Source organism: Micromys minutus, assembly GCF_963924665.1.
Source record: "Micromys minutus genome assembly, chromosome: 4".
NCBI lineage: Eukaryota > Metazoa > Chordata > Mammalia > Rodentia > Muridae > Micromys > Micromys minutus.
In genome coordinates this window covers 26,872,993-26,885,444 of record NC_137973.1, presented here as the reverse complement: position 1 = coordinate 26,885,444, position 12,452 = coordinate 26,872,993, and the positions used below count along the sequence as shown (strand labels likewise).

The 12,452-nt window shown below is 41.9% G+C and overlaps 1 protein-coding gene across 2 annotated transcripts in view; it reads right to left on the bottom strand.

Moving 5' to 3' along the window:
* GATAD2B (GATA zinc finger domain containing 2B) overlaps positions 1–9,766 on the bottom strand; it is a 66,495-nt gene extending 56,729 nt beyond the window's left edge. For both annotated transcript variants that reach the window (XM_080915713.1, XM_080915715.1), the window contains exon 1: positions 9,637–9,766. The gene's annotated coding sequence lies outside the window, so the exon portion shown is untranslated. The remainder of the gene's footprint in view (positions 1–9,636) is intronic.
* Between the last annotated feature and the right edge of the window lie 2,686 nt (positions 9,767–12,452).

Genomic DNA, 12,452 nt, shown 5'->3' with positions numbered 1-12,452 from the left:
ATTTGACCCTTCATGGTCAGCCACTCACACTATGCTGAAAGGAACTCTCATACCAATTATTATTTTGTTTAAGTATCTCGCACAGCATATCTCCTGACAGTTTTCCATAAATAAGGTGCTGATGGCTCTCAAAAATCCCGATTGCAGCCCCCCTAGGTAAGTGATCAAAGCATGGATGGCAGAGATCTGTGAGACCACCATGTATGCTGTTTCTCATCTCCCCCTTGTGTGACATGCCTCCAGAGTGATATCTCTTCAAGGTCTGGTAGTCAATGACAGATCCTGGAAGACAGGACAACCTAAGAAAATCACAGTCTAATATACTGGGAATCCTCCAAGGTGGGGTCAACAATGTCCAGGCAATGGCACCCCAGTTCCCACTAGGCAGTCAAAATCTAAAAACAAAAGGGTGGATATGTAGCAGGAATGGCAGGCTGTCTCTCCAGAGTTTGCACAGCCAGCTGCAAAAGCATCTCCTGCAGGAGAACCTAATTGAGGACTGCCTGAGAGACCAAGGATTGCTGGAGCAGACAATGCCAGCCAATCAGGAACTGCTTTTTAGAATAGATAACTTTCTTGGGACCAATGGGACATGGGTAGAGGATATTAAAGAAACTTGCAGCAATGCTCAAATGAGCCTGAAGCAGGCATTTCTCACCTGCTCCGGTTGATTCTGTGCCACCTCACCTCCAACCCCAAAGGAAGGTAGGGTCAGGTGGCGAGTAGTCCAGGGCACAAGCAACAAACTATATGTGGAAAAACCAATGATCCTTCAAAATTTATGAAGCATTTTCTCAACCTACAGGAATATTCATTTTTACAACTAATGTTCCTGAGTATCTTTTAGAAAACAGAATTTTAGGCACTAAAAATATATTGTTATCTTAATTTTGTACTTTAGTATTTTATACTTGTGAATGCTTTGCTGATATGAATGTATGTGCACTATGTGCATGCAATGACCCAAACAGGCCAAAAGAGGGCATCAGATTCCCTGGGAGTGGAGTTACAGGCAGCTGTGAGCCATCTTGTGGGATCTGGCAATTAAACTCGGGTCCTCTGAAAGAGCAACCAACGCTTTGAACTGAACCACTGTATTTCGATTTTAGGATACTAACAGACTACTGAGGGTAGGCAAGTAATATTTATAAAGTATAGTGAGATAAAAAAATATATTTAAAATTTATGGGCAAGTAAGAAAAGGCTTTCCAGAGAAAGCATCATTTAAGTTGAGATTTGGAGACTGATCTGAGAACTAAAAACTAGTTATTCACATATTAACTATAAAAAAGAGAAGACATACTAGATAAAAAGGCAAAGGTCAAGATCATAAATGGCCTTGAGGGCTGGAGAGATGGCATAGCGGTTAAGAGCACTGACTGCTCTTCCAGAGGTCCTGGAAGAGCAATTCCCAGCAACCACATGGTGGCTCACAACCATCTGTCATGGGGATCTGACGCCCTCTTCTGGTGTGTCTGAAAAGACAGTGACAGTGCACTCACATACATGAATAAACAAATCTTAAAAAAATAAAATAAAAATAAATGGACTTGAATGCTAAACAAGTTCAAATTTTATCTTTTCAATAAATGAAAACTACTGAATTTTTTAAAACAAAAATAAGTAGACAGTGCAGATATTTAGGAAAACACATCAAAGACAATATGATTAGAGTTTAAAAGAGAACAAGAATAACTCAACTACAGTGGTCCATGTTTAACTCAACCCCAGCACTCAGGAGATGAAAGCAAGAGGACTTTGTTGTATGACCTAGGCGATACAGACCTCTGAGCCAGCCTTGACTACACCTCCAAAATGAGAAAGGGAATATACCAAGACTAAAAAGGATTATAAAAGATCATAGTGCCCAGTCAGTTAGTGCATGTCAGTAATCCTAGCACTTAGGAAACAGTAAAAAATTGCTCAAAGTTCGAAGCCAACTTGGTCTACATAGTAAGTTCTAGGCCAGTCTGGTCTAAATAATGAAACCAAGTCTCAAAACAGCTAGCCAACCAGAACCTAGCTCAAAACACACAGACCAGGCATAATGACATTGGCCTTTAGTCTCAGCACTCAGGGAGCAGAGGCAGGTGAATTCAAAGCCAACCTACTCTACAGAGTAAGTTCCAGGACAGCCAAGGTTACACAGAGAAACCTTTTCTAGAAACTCAACCTTCCCCTCCAAAAATCCACACAAAAACAAACAAAAGACTTTGTGGAAATATTCTTTAGCAGAATTTCAGCGATGGACATAAAATAGTAAAGATCCAAAAGAAACTGAAGATTGAGAAATATACAAAATAACAAGTAAAAGTAATGCGCCTAGTGGTAGGTGTAAACCAAACAATTCTGGCATTTAAGAGGCTGCAGCAAGAGGACTACAAATTCAACAGCAGCCTGGTTTCCATAGCTAGACCCTGTCTCAAATAAAAAATAGAAAGAGAGAAAGTTGGGGGGGGGGGGAATGAAAGATAATTATGATGTGAGTACACTGCTTAAAATTAAAATTAAAAAAGGGAGAATAAAATCTGTAGTGTAAAAAAAGATTTAGTAAATTAAAAAAAAATTCAGACTATACACACACACAAAGTACACTGCATACATTCTCAAAGAATACATACAAATTATTATTTTAAAACAGGAGAAGTGACAATAATGCTCACATTTCTGGCTTTGATGACTTAATGACTCACAAAAGGAAAACAATGTTAATGGGAGTGTTATATTTGGAGTAACAATATAACATGGAAGTAGACATGTTTACCTTTAGGTAGAATAGAATTATATGTAAGAATACACTTAAAGATTAAATTCTAAGTAACTAAAATTTACTTATTTCAATGGGGAGGCAATCTTTTTGTCCTTATTTATATAAGTCTTTTTTAAAAAAACAACTTGTTTATTCTTATTTGATGTGCTTTGGTGTTTTGCCTGCATGTATGTCTGTGTGATTTCATGCTACCTAGATGGGAATTACGAACAGTAAGATGCCAGTAGGTGCTGGGAATTAAACCTGGGTCCTCTGAAGAGTAGACAGTGTTCTTAACTGCTGAGTCATCTTTCCAGCCCTCATAGTTATATAATTCTTTAAAGTTTGCAAAACATTTTGTAGAGGTTAGAGAGATGGCTCAGTGGTTAAGAACCTGAATTCAGTGCCCAGTATCTGCATCTGGGAACTTCAATCTTACAGCCACCTGTAACTAATCTCCTCTAGTCTGAGCACTACATGCACTCATGTGTACAAACTTTTATAGAATAAAAATTTTAAACATTTTGCAATCCCTTATTGTATTTTTCACACTTTTGTTGTAAATGAAGTTTACATTTAGTTAGGAAGAGACTATTATCCCAATTTGATAACTAATATAACTATTAACTATGACAAGAATTATATTAGGCACTAAACAAAATATCAAAATAAATATCATTAATGTGAATCCACACCTCCAAAACCTTTATCACAAGAGGGCAAACAACAAGCAATAAATTTAATCTTTTTCTTTTCCTTTTAAATTAATTTCTTTTTTATTATTATTATTTTGGTTTAACAGTCCTGACTGTCCTGTAATTCACTCTGTAGACCGGGCTGGCTTCACATTCGGAGAGTGCCAGCCTCTGCCACCACTGCCCAGCACAAGTAAATGCTTTAAAAGCTGTTAAGTACCATGAAAAAGAAAGAGAGCAGAAGAAGACTTTAGATGTGAAGGCTAGATGGAAGCTGAAGGTAAAACTAAAGAGTTAGGAAACTGTATTTCAGTATTTGTGAAGTAGAATCAAGAGAATCAGAACTTAAAGATCATCCTCAATTTTACAGTATGTTTAAGGCCAGCCTAAGATAGCTGAGACCCTTCTCAATAAATAAATAATTTAGATAGATAATAAGTAGATAGACAGATGGACAATAAGGTGGGCCAGCAACACACACACACACACACACACACACACACACACACACACACACACACGAGGTAAGAACTCAACACTAGCTGAGCACTAACTGTTCAAGAGGACCTGCATTCAGCTCCTATCATCCTCATGGTGACTGTCTGCTGGCCTCCACAGATACCAGATAGTCCACATAAATACATAGAGATAAAACACTCATACAAATAAAAGTAAAAAGCAAAAATAAGTGGTAAAAATAAGACCTCATTGAAAAGATCACATTTAATCAGGCATCAAGTCTTATGTCTGTAATCCCAGTACTTCAGAGGTTTAATAAAACAGGCTAGCCCAGGCACTTAGGCTACAGAATGAAACCTTGTCTCAAAAATAATAATAATAATAATAATAAAAACAAGGGGCTGGAGAGATGACTTACTGGTTGCAAATACTGGCTGCTTATTGCATAGGCCCAGGTTCAATTCCCAGCAATTACATGGCAGCTAAAAACTAACTCCAGTTCCAGAGGTACCTGACATTCATGCAGGCAAAATACCCATAAATATAAAATAAACATTTAAAAAAAAGAAAATATGACATTGAAGCAATTGTATGAAAAACATGCAATTATCTGTATTATCTTAGTGTAGAAGCATAGCTATTCTCTGATAGGCAGGCAGTCATCTCAGCACTTGGTAGGCTGAGGCAGGAGAATCAGGAATACTAACTAGGTCAGCCTGAACTATATGGCTAGTCAAAAACAAACTATAGCTCATGAAAAGGTAAAATATAGAGTATAAGGATCTAGAGTTACAGCTGTTGTGGGGTACTTGCCTAGCATGGGACAGCCCTAAGTTAAACCCCTTCAAAAAAAGAAAAAAAATTCTCTACACCTAACACCTCATTATTTCACTCTGTCATGTGTTAGTCTATTCTCTTCTTCCAGAATTCTAGATCTAGACTATTCAAAAGTTCACCATAAACAATGTAAGCCCTCCAGTTAACACTTGCAAATCCCTCACAATTATACTAATAATTTATTATTCCGGATACCTAATATAAATTCTCTTTTATGTCCCAATCCATATTTTGGAAGGTTATAAAAGTTAACTCTCCTATACACAGTCCAAACAAGACAAAATCAACAGTTTTGATCAGGAATCTTACAGCAGTTAAGTCGGTTAGGCTTAAGTAATAAGAACATAAATTATCTAAAAAAATGTGTAACAGTCAAGTTTAATTTAAAATAAAAGGTTTGAACAATTAATACTTTGCTTAATTTCTTTAGCAGTCCACTGGATAATATGTTTTGTTTTGAATTCCCAGCATAGAAGGACACCTTTAGTCCCACTGCTTGGGAGGCAGAGATAGACTCTATGGCTTCGAGCCCAGTCTGGTCCACACGGTGAATTCAGACATAATGAGACCCTGTCCCAAATATACTCTCACTACTAGATTAATTCATTAAAATGAAAGGCAGTGTAGGCATGCAAACCTGCAACTGCAGGATTTGGAGGCTATGTTAGGAAGAAGAGTAGTCTTAGGCCAGCCTGGTTTATGTAGCAAGTTGCTAACTCAAAAAACCCAAATAAATAAATAAATATAAGCAAGCACACCAGGTGAGATGGTACATACCTTTAATCTTAACATTTGAAAGGCTAAAGCAAAAGGATCACAGTGGGAGTTAAAGACCAGCAAGAGCTACACAGTAAGTCTCAAACAAGTTCTCATACCAAAAATGTGAAACTACTATGACTCTTTTATATCTGGGATCTGAACATTTTACATCTCAAAAGAAACAAACTAGCCAGGCATGGTAGCATAGGCTTTTAATCCCAGCACTCTGTAGGCAGATGCAGGCCAATCTCTGAGAGTTCCAGGCCAGACCCTGTCTCAAAAAAGAAACCAAACCAAATAAAACAGAAGCAAAATATACACCTGTAACTCTTGCTACTATAATGACAAACTCTTTAAGTTTCTGGCCAGTTATACGTAGTAATTCAAGGCAATGGCAATTTAAGGTGTTCTGAGGAGAACACTACATATCACAGTGCCAACATATAAAGCAGTAATGACCATGTGTTATTCCTCTCCTAAGAACTCAGGTAACATTGAAACATTTTATGAATCTACCAAAAAGAAGGTAAAAGATACATAAGAAGAGGTTCACTTCCTATTTAGACCTATCTGCAGAGGCTTTTGTCATTACACTGAGAAAAAGGATCCCTACTTCACCAACTGAAGTTGGCAAAAAGTCCCCAAACAATATATAGAAAAACCTTCAGACTACAGAATATAAGCAAAAATAGATTTTCTTCCCCAAAGCCATCCTTTTTCACAAAAACAAATTCTTTTTGCATACTTAGCCAAAATTAATTGATCTGCAACTGTGTGGCACCATGTTGATGGAATTTTCCCCAAGCAATAAAGCAGGTGGACAGTTTTATGCTACAACTAGAGTTGGAATCAATCTAGGTGTGTGGTTTTTTAATTCCTTTCCTTCCAATGTGCCTCACAAAATGCCTGATATTGTACACTGACATCTAAGGACATTGGGCTGTAAATTCTGCAAAGGTCTAGGAAACAAAGTCCTTTGAACCCACTTATGGCTCAATTTTATGATTTCCCTAACAGTTGTTTTTATCAACCAAATCTGTTTTGACTTTTCTCGATACACCAAGCAACATGAGCCTCTTAGCTAAATGCTAAGGGCAGCTTGTTAGCTTGTCTCCTAAACGGGTGGTTAAACAGAGAATATGCTCCAGAGTCTAGAACCAGTACAGCACAGGAAAAAAACAACCAGTTAAATGGAGGTGAGAGGTCTACTTGGCAAACAACACAGATCACTGCTTAAAATAAGGAGAGTCAGGAGTGCTGGAACACACCTTTAACCCCAGCACTCAAGAGGCAGAGAAGGATATGAGTTCTAGGACAACCTGGTCTATAGAGCCAATTCAATGACAGCCAAAGCTGCATAAAGAAACTCTTATCTCAAAGAAAAAAAAAGACAAGGGAATCCTGAGATATTAGCCTTTCTGAGCACAATGACATGTCTTCAACCTCCAAACTTTTTTTTTAATCGCCTTTATTTCAAGACAGGATTTCTCTGTATAGCTGTGATTATTCTCGAACTTGCTCTGTAGACCAGACTGGCCTCAAACTCACAAAGATAAACACCTGCCTCTACCTCCTGAGTGCAGGGATAAAAGGTGTTCATTACCACCACCTGGCTGCAACTATACTCTTAACCAGGGCCCAATCTAGAGTGTCCAGTAGGCTTACTGGAACCAAGAGAAAGTGACAGAAAGACTCCACCATCCACAACGAAGTGAGGCAAACACACAGGCCTTCTTTTGGAAGGGGGATAGAAGAGCTCAAAAGTGATATAAAACAGAAGATGACCTTGAACTCCTGATCCCCAGCTCAGGATGAAATGCCTGTAATAGTTATTTATTTGGAGTTTTAGTTGTTTTAGTACTAGGTATCTTGAACTCACCAGGTAGTCTAAGCTGCCTCAAACTCAAAAGAATCCTGTCAATTTCCCATGTATTGGGAGTACAATCATGATCCTAGAGAACACAAACTTTAAAAAGTACTGTAAAGCTGTGAGGGTTAAAAAAAAAAAAAAAAAATCCTAACATCCCTGTGCCCCTATAGTAAACATAGTTTAAGTTACTGCCAGGATTTATATTTGAAAGGCTGATCAGAGAACCAGGATAACTTTGTTTCTAGACAAGTATTTAAGGTAGTTTCTATTCAAACCCTGCTGAGACTGTATCTAAACAGGAAGTTAACAGACATGACATAGTCAGGGGAAGCAAACTACAGTGCCATAAAGATGGACACTGATGTCAAGCACAAATCACTCTCACCTCATTAAAAATGTTCTCAACTAAAGAACAGGTAGCATAAAAATCTATATAAACCTCATCTCTTCTCAAACTAGGTCATTCAGCCTACAGGTTCAGCCTTCTGATTCTTGCTAATATCTACCTCTTCCATAACTTCACTGCCCACAGACTGAAAAGTCTATCAATCATATCGGACCCATATGCACCATGAACTATTTATAAACCTATCTTCTTAAAAAGACCAAGGAAAGACTATGCCTGACCCAGCCCAGCACTTGTGGTGTTACATTTCCAACAGATATATCTTCCTTCCCTCAAGATGTAGTCATCAGACTTCAAGAAAAAATTTAACTCCGTGTATCAAAAATAAATAAATAAAAAATAAAAAAGCAATAAGAAAATCACTCAACTCTTAAACAGGATAATCTCCAGCAACTTAATTCTTAAACAGGATAATCTCCAAAAACTTTCAAACACTATACAGAGGCCAAAAAACTTCAGTCGTGGTTGTAGGAAGGACAGAGGTAAGAGATTTCTTCTTACTTTGTGCCACAGTCACCTGTTTGTCTATTCAAATTATAAATTTCTAGAAAAGGAACTGTTCCAAAAAACTACAAATGCAGCAGCTCTTCTCCAATCCACACAGAACAAACCTACTTTTGCTCCCAACTTCAAGCACTATTTCAAATCTGGCTGGGGAGGCATGAAAACACTGCCTCTCTTTGCTAAAAGATTATTTCATTTGTATTATTCCCACCTCTGAAGCACACACACAAAAGCACTTCAAGTAATCATTTACCAGATAAGAACACTGGTTCTCAGGAAGCTTCCGAAGAGAACAGGGAAACACTGCTAACTTCAGCATCCACATGCTACCTACCCACCAGTAATGCCTCCACCTCCATCTCAGGGCCAGACCTTATGAAGCTCTGGTCTTATGCTTGTTTGGAGGGAATTTAGTGCTGGAGATGAACTCAAAGAGGACACCGTACCTTTATAGAACAGGGAAGCTGTCCGGGACAGCAATTAACTCCTAAATCTCTTCATTCACGGGAGTAACTAGCTCTTTCAGGTAACTGAGCCAAGAAGGCAAAAAGTACTCTAAGTCCTGATTAGGTCGGTAATAGTAACTTCTAGCTCCATCAACCCTCAAGAAGTGAACTGGGAAACAGATCTAGTGTGTCCCAGAAGCCTAGCTGAGAAAATGGGTGGTTTAGTTGCTATACAAGGTAAGTAACCCACGCAAGTCAATTCTCTTTTCTTACGGAGGGCCAGGGAACCGTGGACGACGAAATAAAGGGGTAAGGTTCTGAACTCCTGATCCTGTCCCCCCAAATAAAGATAATTATCCAGTGCTTCCTCCACCCTTAAGGATCCCCTTTTCGTTCTATCCGTCGTCAAACAAGACTCAGTGCAGGGAGCGGCCCCCGCACCCCGAGGGCACTACTGGGGGCGGAGAGTTAAAAACACGGAGAGGAGGACGCTCCGGGGGAAGAGGGGAGCATGGCGGGCATGAGGTATTGAGTAAAAAGGGGGATGGCGAGGGAAACGGGGAGCGAGGGAGGGGAGCGAGAGTAAAAAGAGAAGACACGAAGGGACACCAGCCGGGTCGCGCGAGGCCTAAGTGAAAGACCAAGGCGCGCGCGCGGCGGGGGAGGGGAAGAGGTGAAGGGGAGCGCGAGGCGGGGGCGCGCGGGCCGGGCTGGGGGAGGGGACGCCAGGCGGGGGCGCGCGGGCGGGCGTCGGCTCGCGGGCGCTTCCCCTCCCCCCGCCCTCCACCTTTCCCCTCCCCCCACCGCCGCCTTCTCGCAGCCTCGCTCCCTCCGTCGCTCCTCACCGCCCCCGGGCGGGCAGGCGGGCTGGCGGGCTGGCGGGCAGGCTGGCCTAGGCCAGAGCTCCTCACCTGGCAGCGGCGGCGGAACTCCCGACCAGGTCGCCTCCTCGGGCGGCTGTGAAGGCGTCGAAAAAGGAGGCGGCGACGGCACAGTGGGATCCAGACCCCACTTGCGGGTCCAGGAGCGGGGGTGGGGGAGGGGGCGGGCCGGGTCGGGGAGGGCGGGCGGGCGGAGCAGACACTGCGGTACAGACAGGGGCAGCAGCGGCGGCGGCGGCTGCACCGGCGGCGGCGGCACCACACAAACAAGGACGCTGATTGGGCAGCTGCCAAGCGCCTTGACTCCGCCTTAACCACACGCCACGACGGCCATTGGATGAACTTAGCCGGCTACCCGCCCTCCTCTTCTTGCTCCTACCAATAGAAAGCGGGATACTGAAACTTCACCCCACCCTTGAGGAGTGAATGGCTGAAGAAGTGGTGATTGGCGTCAAGAAAATCCAATCATTAAATGGAGAAGGGGGATGGTCTAGCGGGGGCGCGTTAATGGGTACCTCGGCCAGTCCCAGACACATCCGGGTCTTCGACAGCCCATTAAGTGTCGGGGGTCAAAAAATCGCTTCAGGCTGCATGCAGTTTTACCTTGTAGACGTTTTGGTCCCCTGGCAGCCGCCGTACCACCTAGTCTCTCAAAACCGGGATTCTCCTTTGGCAGGCTCTCATTCTTTCTCGTCTAAAGATGGAGACTGGAAACGGCGCTGGGCTCTGTGTTTGGGTGGGTGGTGTTTCATCGCAACAGAGTACATGAATTTAAGGACAGTACTAGCTTTAGGGGCTCAGGCCTTGTCTTTCTGGGGTGTGGCTTGCCCCGTTCTGCCGAAGGCCTTGGGGCTCCTGTGTTAATTAACTTCTGATCGGTCCTCTCCTGACTTTACCATAGCAGCAGAAAGAAAAGAACAATTAGCTACATTTACTGAGTTTATGATGTATTCTCTAGGATCTGGTCTTTCTCTGTTCACAGTGAGGAAACAGCTTCCCACCCCACCCTATTGCACTAGCCAAGTCAAGGCCCTGCTTCTTTTGCTAGCCTGGCTACCTCCTACTTCCTCGAAGTGGTTAGGCCCGCCTACATCAACGTTTCTAGAACACCATGAATATTCTTTCTGAGCGCCCTAGAGACGAGAACTAATTATCACAAAAATAAACACATTGAAAGAATAATAACATTTGGGGGAACAAGAACTGTGCAGGGCACCGTGTTGAGAACTTTGGATGAATTCTTATTCTCGGTGAGGTAGGGACTGCTCATCTTAGCTTACAGAGGAGGAAAATAAGGTATAAAAGACAAAGTTACACATGTGACAGACTTGACATTTAAACCCTTGTGTATGAAGGAACAGGGTCAGAGGGATTAAGCAATTTGCCAAAGATAGACAGCAACCAAGCAATGGTTAAAAGTCAGAAATAACTAGTGCCAGACAGTAGAAAAAACATTTTTCAAATCACTTATGGAAATAAAATTGTAAGCCTGACGTGATGGTACCCAAGTATAACTCCACCACTGAGATACCGAGGTTCCAGGTTAGCCTAGGCTAGATATGAAGATGTTCCAGATTTCCTTAAATGGGGGCTGAAGAGATCGCTCAATAGTTAAGCACTTGTTGCTCCTCAGAGGACCCAGGTTCTATATTCCCAGCACCCACATAGTGGTTCACAACTATTGTAATTCCAGTTCCAGAGAACCATAGCTTTCCTCCGACTTCCCTGATCACCAGGTATTCTTGTAGTACATACACATTCATGCAAGGAAAACGCAATATTTTTTAAATGCCTAAAAATTCCTTTAAAAGTTTTTTAAGTTGGACTAAAATAATATATCTAGTTAATAGAATGTCAGCTAGCACGTTCAAAACCTTTTTGCTTTCACTTGAGTCCTCCTGCCTCAGCTTCACAAATATTGAGATTACAAATACTGAGTCACCACACCTGGAATATACTCTCCATTCCCTTACCCCCTCTCCACGTGTTTATGGCCGGTCTCTGCTTCTCTACTCCTCTCTCTCTCTCTCTCTCTCTCTCTCTCTCTCTCTCTCTCTCTCTCTCTCTCTCTCTCTCTCTCTCTCTCCTCTTCCTCCTCTTCCTCCTCCTCTTCCTCTTCTTCTCTCTCTCTCTCCTCCTCCTCCTCCTCTTCTTCTTCTTCTTCTTCTTCTCTCTCTCTCTCTCTCTCTCTCCTCTTCCTCCTCCTCCTCCTCCTCCTCTTCTTCTCTCTCTCTCTCTCCTCCTCCTCCTCCTCCTCCTCCTCCTCCTCCTCCTCCTCCTCTTCTTCTTCTTCTTCTTCTTCTTCTTCTTCTCTCTCTCTCTCTCTCTCTCTCTCTCTCTCTCTCTGCCTCCACTACCCTCTTAACTCCCCTCCCCATGCCCTGAATAAATTCTATTCTGATTATTTTTAAAAATACTGCAAAATATATAAAGTTAATAATTATGATGGAGAGCCAGGCATGGCAATGCATACCTTTAATTCCAACACTTGGGAGGCAGAGGAAGATGAATCTCATGAGTTCAAGGCCAGCCTGATCTACAGAGGGAATTCTAACTAAGACACCCAGAGCTATACAGAAACACAACCATGTGAGGATAATGTAGGAAGAAAATGAAAAGAACAGATCAGAAACTCAGCCAGAGCCTGCAAATACACAAGTACAAATTTGTGTGTGTGCCTATGCATCTATAGAGATCAGAGGTCATCGGTATCTTCCAACGTTGTTCTTCACCTTATTTTAAAGACAAGAGTCTGTCAGTGAACCCAGAGTTTGAAGAGTGGGCCTGACAGCAACAAGCACTAGGGATCCTCCTGTCTCCTCCCCAGCTCTGGGATTACAGGTGCA